This window comes from Mus caroli, unplaced genomic scaffold, assembly GCF_978045245.1.
Source record: "Mus caroli unplaced genomic scaffold, Mus_caroli_1 scaffold_10, whole genome shotgun sequence".
NCBI classification, from domain to species: Eukaryota; Metazoa; Chordata; class Mammalia; order Rodentia; family Muridae; genus Mus; species Mus caroli.
In genome coordinates, this window is record NW_028227265.1 from 42,643,489 (window position 1) to 42,650,703 (window position 7,215).

Here is a 7,215-nt window from a genome sequence, read left to right on the forward strand (position 1 = left end):
ACTGAGGCACTTTGTGTTTCATCCATCACCATGAGACCATGGCTAGCTGATCTATGGATCAAAAAGAATAAAAATCACATGAACCACACATAAAATCCATCTGCCACTTAGAACCACAGCTATAGAACCCAGCTAGTTCATCCAGTCCATAGCCAAAGGTTCAGATACCTGAGCAAAATGCTTGCTGCATGCCATTGAGGTATAAAGACCGTGTGTGAGGCTGCGATGTCTGAATGATGCGCTTCTGCTCAAGCTGAGCCTCTTGAAGTCATGCATCCGCTGTTTGTACACAGAGTCCTTACCACCCACAGATTATTGCACCCTTCCTAGATATTCATTGATGAAGGATAGGAGCACCAGCAGGGAGGGAGCAAGCCATGTACTGCCAGAGATGAGCAGGCCTCACCAGACACAATACCCTCTGGTCAATGAGGACAGCCCAAGCTCCTAAGAGACAAATAAAAGGAATGAGTGTGTTGCTTTCTCTGCTTTTTTAGGAGTTTCTGCTCAGAGTCTCAGGGCTTGCAGAAGACACCTACGCCAAAATGAGTGTTTGGACCCTCAGAAATGTCAGCTGCTGTCAGCCGTCAAAGTCTGACATAATGCTCATTTTCATTTCAATCAACTTGGAGATGAGAAAAGTTGATGCTCTTAATAACGATAGATGCCTCTAATAAGAGGCTAATAAGACTGCTCTTGGGCAGATCACATCAGACTGGCTCCTTTGTTCCTTGCAACCACATGGGAACACAGATAAGAAATCTGAACTTCAGGCCTAGCCTGCACCCATACACATGGCTGTCAAGGATGCAAGGGCATTCAGCCAGGCAGTTTGAATTTAGAGGCTGTGTCTCTAACCACTGAGGTATGTTGTCCAGGCAATGACTCAGACCCAAGATTCAGTCCCAGTTTGGATTCATGTGATTGGCATGAGTTCAGGCAAGACTCTGTTTCTTGCTAAGTGTGGTAAATACATTTGAAGGCTATGCCAGGTCAGGTGGCCACTGGCCTGTAGTTTCAACTGCTCTTCCTGTCCTCAGGCTAGCTGTCATCTCTCAGGAGACTCCTCTCAGGAGTATCAGACACAGGCCTTGGCAGACAAGCACTGATAACCAACACAGCTTTCCACTACTAATGTATAGTATGTATCAGGAGTCCCAAAAGTGCTTATAGCATGTATTTGATAGAGAGATCAAAAGAGGGCAGCAAGCCAGGTATGGTAGCAAATGCCACCCAGTATTCAGGGGCTGAGGCATGAAATCATCCATTCATGGGGCGGTCTAGATTCCATAGGAAGTATGAGGCAAGTCTGGGCTATATAACAAGACCCCATATCAAGGGAAAAAAGACACAAAGTCCGGTGGATTTCTGTGAGTTTCAGGCTAACCTGGTCCACACAACCAGCTTCAGGTTAGTCCCAGTCACATAGTGAAACCCTATTTCAAAAAGTTAGTGTTAAGTGGTGAACCCCAGCAGGATTATGGGTGTAGCTCAATAGTAGAATGCCTATGGTGTGTACAAAGCTGTAAATTCCATCCCTAACACAGCAAAATGAGAGAGAGGGGAGGGGGAACCACAAGAAAACCCACAGAATCAACTAACCTGCGCTAAGTGGGGTCCATAAAGACTAAACCAACAACCAGGGAGCCTGCATGGGACTAACTACATATGTTACAGTTGTGTAGCTTAGTCTTCTTGTCAGACTCCTAACAGTAGGAGCAGGGCTGTCTCTGACTCTTTCGTCTTTTGGGACCCTTTTCCTACTACTGGGTTGCCTCATCCAATCTTAATACGTGGGAAAGTGTCTAGTCCTCCTGCAACTTGAAATGCCATCATGGGTTGATAGCCATGAGAAGCCTGCTCTTTTCTGAAGAGAAACGGAAGAGAAGAGGGCACGTGAAAGGGGAGGTTGGGGCAGGCATTGGGAGGAGTCAAGGGAAGGGAGACTCCCTTCAGAATGCAATATATGAGAGAAGATTAAACTTAAAATTTTAAATTAGAAAAGAAGAAGAAGACGTGCATATAGAAGCAGAGACACACATGTTTGCACTGACAGGAATTCCATAAGAACGAAAAACTAGAAGCCATTACATGTAGATATAGAGATATGTATGACCTGTAAGGCAGAGCGGGAGGAGCCCTGGCCACACCATGCACAGTGCCTGCTCTCAACAGGGGAGCCACACAGTCTCCCAGAAGTGCAAAACAGACCAGGCCCATTGGTACATTGGCACACACCTCCTTCATCTCAGCACTCAGGAAGCAGAGGCAGGGGGATTGTGCATTCCAAAACAGCCCAGGCTTCTGAGTGAGAAACCCTGTCTCAACCCCACCTCAAAAGTGCAAAAAGGCCAAAATGGTTCATTTATATTTTGATTCTTCACAGCATTATTCAAAAGAACAAAACATAGAAGAAAATATTCCAACATCAGTCAATAGCAAACTGGCTAAACATCTCATGGTTGGTCACATCTGTAAGCCCTGGAAACTGAGTCAGGATCCCGGTGAATTCAAGGCCAGCCTGGGCACACAGTGAATACCTGGCTAGCCAGGCTGTACGCCATGACCTTACCTCAGGAAAGCAAAGCAAAATCAACCTCGAAGTTGTTAACTCCACCCCAGCACAGTTATGAAGCGATCGCCGTCTAGTGGTGAGAGGACATGAGGAAATCCTTCATGTCCTTGCCAGGAGAAACTCTCCCCAATACATTGAGGAGTGAAGCTGCCACCTCACCCATGACCCTTGTGGCGTGAAGTCGTCAGCAACTGTCTGGGTGGCTGGGCTGGTCTCACACTTCATTTTTTAGCCTGTTAAATTTAATGTCTTTCTGCTTGGTGATATCAAGAGAACACACTCTCCTTGCAGCTATGACAGGGTTTTTCATCTTTTCTCAGAGACCCTGGTCTCACACACACTGTTCAAGTGTGTTCACTGCAGCAAGTGGGCTCTGAGATCTGTCCGAGTGGCTTTCATCCAGGAGCTCTCAGAATGAAGGCACTTGTCCTAATCCTTCACTTCCTGACCACATCTGGTTTTCTCTTTCTCTCTCTCTTTTGAAACAGGGTCTCACTGTGTAGCCTAGACTAGCCTCAAACTCTTGATACTCCTGCCTCAGTCTACCATTTGCTAGGAGTCTCGATGTATACCACCAGTGGTATGCAGTTTTTAACACAGTGCCAAACAAACTCTGAAACATGGTGCACATTGGTTTCTTTACATACAAAAATAACATGATGGTGACCAGCTTATACTTTCTCAAGAATGCTACATGAAGTAATATATGCAAGGGACTAGTAGAACACCTTCCACATCACCAGTACTTTTAATTAAAGAGATATTAAACAGGAACTAAAAATAAATAAAACCCAATGAAGACACTGATGGAAGGAATTCCTTCCTTTGTCCTACCCTCTGTCTCTGGACCCTCTACAGCCCACAGCATTCAAAACACCAGCTTGGAAAGCAGAGATTCTTGCCAGATTTGGTTCTCCTGGCTCCTTGATCTCAGATCCCTCAGCCTCTAGAAGTATAAGAAATTGAGTTCTTGAATGTTTTCAGGACTGGCCACTAGTATTGGATAACCAGTTAGGAGGCTACCCCTGGAACACTGTTGTCACTGCTTAGATCTTGTTGAGATATCCATAGTTTTGAGATTTGGTGACTATAACTTCATGCAAGGACTAAATGGACTGAGTTTCTTATTTATTTATTTATTTATTTACATATGTGTGTATTAATTACTTTTCCGTTGCTATGATAAAACACTATGGCCAGGAAATTTCTAGGATAAAAATTATATAGATTTACAGGTCTACTATGTCAAAACAAAAGTGTGGTGGCCTTGCAAAAGCTTTTCAACTCCTGACATCCTACTTATTAATTGTTGATCTTAGTGCCTGAGCTATTGGTGGTCTGTTCAGGAAGTTGTCTCCTCTGCCAATGTGTTCAAGGCAGTTCCCCACTTTCTCTTCTATTAAATTTAGTGTGTCCAGTTTTAAGTTGAGGTCTTTGATCCACTTGGACTTGAATTTTGTGCAGGGTGATAAATATAGATCTATCTGCATTCTTCTACATGCAGACATTCTAGCTAGAGCAATAAGACAACTAAAGGAGGCCGAGGAGATACAAATTGGAAAGGAAGAAATCAAAATACCATTATTCACAGATGATATGATAATACAGATAAGTGACCCCAAAACTTCTACCAGAGAACTCTGACAGTTAATAAACACCTTCAGCAAAGTGACTAGATACAAAACCACTAAAAAATTCAGTAGCCTTCCTTTATACAAATGATAAATGACTGAGAAAGAAATTAGGGAAACAACACCTTTTATAATAGTCACAAATAATATAAAATATCTTGCTGTAACTCTAACCAAGCAAGTAAAAGAATTATATGACAAGAACTTCAAGTCTCTGAAGAAAGAAATTGAAGAAGACCTCAAAAGATGTAATGATCTCCCATGAAAATGGCCATCTTACCAAAAACAATCTATGGGTTCAATGAAATTCTCATCAAAATTCCAACACAATTCTTTATAGACCTTAAAAGAGCAATTCTCAACTTCATATGGAAAAACAAAAAAAAACCCAGGATAGCCAAAACAATTCTGAACAATAAAAGAACTTCTGGAGGTACCATCATCCCTGATTTCAAGCCATACTACAGAGCAATAGTAATAAAAACTGCATGGTATTGGTATAGAAACAGGCAGGTTAATCAATGAAATAGAACTGAAGACCCAAAAATAAATCCACACACCTTCAGACACTTGATCTTTGACAAAGAAGCCAAAACCATACAATGGGGAAAAAAAGAGAGAATCTTCAACAAATGGTGTTGGTCTAACTAGATGTACTCAGTTACAAATGGACACTAGCTATAAAGTACAGGATAACCATGCTACAATCTACAGACCCAAAGAAACTAAGTAGTAAGGAGAATCCAAGAGAGGGAGAGGAAGCATGAATCTCACTCAGAAGGGGAAATAAAATAGACATTGGAGGAGGATCAAGGGAGGAAGCTGGGTGGGAGAGGAGGTGAAGAGGGGAATGGGGATGGGGATCGGGTGTAAGGAGAGGTGAGGCAGGAGATGGTGGGAGAGTAGAAATTGGTGGACAGCATCTCTGGGACTAGCCTGAGACCTGGGATTGAGGAGGCTCCCAGGAGTCTATGGGGATGACCATAGCTAAGACTCCTAGCAGCAGGGGTTATAGAGGCTAAAGTGGCTTCCTCATGTAATCAACAGTGGGGAGGGGGGCTTCCAGCAGAGAGAGGAGGACATCAGCCCACCCTCAAAACCTTCAATCCATAATTTGCCCTGCCTACAAGATGCACGGGGATAAAGAAGGAGCAGAAATTGAGAGAATGGCCAAGCCATGATTGGCCCAACTTAAGACCTAGCCGATGGGAGTGAGTCAACCCCTGACACTATTAATGATATTCTGCTATGCTACCAGACAAGAGCTTAGCATATCTTTGTCCATCGAGGCTTCATTCAGCAGTAGATAGAAAAAGAGGCAGAAACACACAGCCAAACATTAGTTGGAGCCTGGGGAGTCTTGAGGAAGAGTTGGTGATAGAATTGAGCAAGCCAGAGGGGTCAAGGACACCACAAGAAGACCTACAGAGTCAGCTAACCTGGGCCCATGAGGGCTCACAGAGACTGAACCAACAACCAAAGAGCATGCATGGGCTGGACCTAGACCCCCGACACATTTATAGCAGATGTGCAGCTTGCCCTTCATGTGGGTCCCCTAACAATTAGAGCAGAGACTGTCTCTAACTCTGATGCTTGACATTGGATCCCCTTCACCTAACTGGACTGCCTAGTTGGGCCTCAGTGGGAGAGGATGTGCTTAGTCTTACTGTGCTTAATGTCCCAGGGTAGGGTGGTGCCCAAGGTAGGGGAGGCTTCTCCTTCTCTGATGAGAAGGGAGGGTGAATCGTGAGGGGAGGGATTTGTGAGGGTTGGACGGGGAGAGAAGGAGGAAGGTGGGGGTTCTTGACCAGGATGTAAAGTGAATTCTAAAACTAAGCAGAAGCAAAAGGCTAAGAGCTCACATCTTAAACCTCAGGCACCAAGCAGAAAGATGACTCAAACAGCACGAGGCTCTGGATTCTCCAAGCCCAGCTCCAGGAACAAACCTAGACCTAAAAGACCACACCTCCTAAAGCTTCCCCAAACACTGCCACAAACTGGGAACCAAACAGCCAAATGCCTGCAACTATAGGGGACATCTCATTCAAACCACAATGGAACAATAATAATTCAAGGAAAAGGATCATGAATTTGGGAAAAGCAGGGTTGGAAGGAGTAGAAGAAAGTGGGGAAATTATATAAATATAGCCTGGCATGATAGAACTTCTCTTTAATCCCAGTACTCAGAAAGCAGAGACAGGAGAATCTCTGTGAGTTGAAGGCTAGTCATGTCTAATTTCTGAGTTGCAAGCCATTCAGGGCTACATAGTGTCACCCTGTCTCAATGAAAAATATAGCACATGTATTTGAATTTTTTTAGTTAACTTTTTTAAAGTAAAGGAAGTTCTGTTCTTTATAAATTTCCCAGCCCACAATACTATATCATCACGGTGCATATAGACCACAACATGAGGTTGCCCTGGGTCCAATATGTCAACTCACAGACTGAAGAGAGAAGTGGCTATGTTGGTAAAAAAAGAGCTTCCCTCCTAAGCATAGACCTGGGTTGAACCCACATAAAGCTGGGAGTCATAGCTATGTCCACAATACCAGAGCCTTTATAGCAAGATGGGAGGCAAAACAGGGGATTCCTAAAAGCTCACAGAGTTAGAGGCCATCCTGGACTATGTGGCAAGATCCTGTCCCCCCAAGATATACATAAATGAATACATATATGCATATGTAAATGAATGCATACATACATGTATACATACATGAATACATACATGCATACATACATATGTGCATACATACATACATGCAAACACTGAGGTCTCCAACATACCTTAACTGGTGTTTACAGTTGAAGCTTCTTCACTAGTAAGACCCATGTCTTCATATCAGGCTCTTGTTATAGTTTTAGAAATAAACATCTCAAACCAGGCATGGCGGTGTGTTTCTACAATCCCAGCACTCAAGAGGATAAGGCAGGAGCATCCCAGAATTATAAGGCCAGCTTTGGCTACATAACGTCCCTGTCCCTAAAACAAGCAAGAAAGAGCCTGCAGT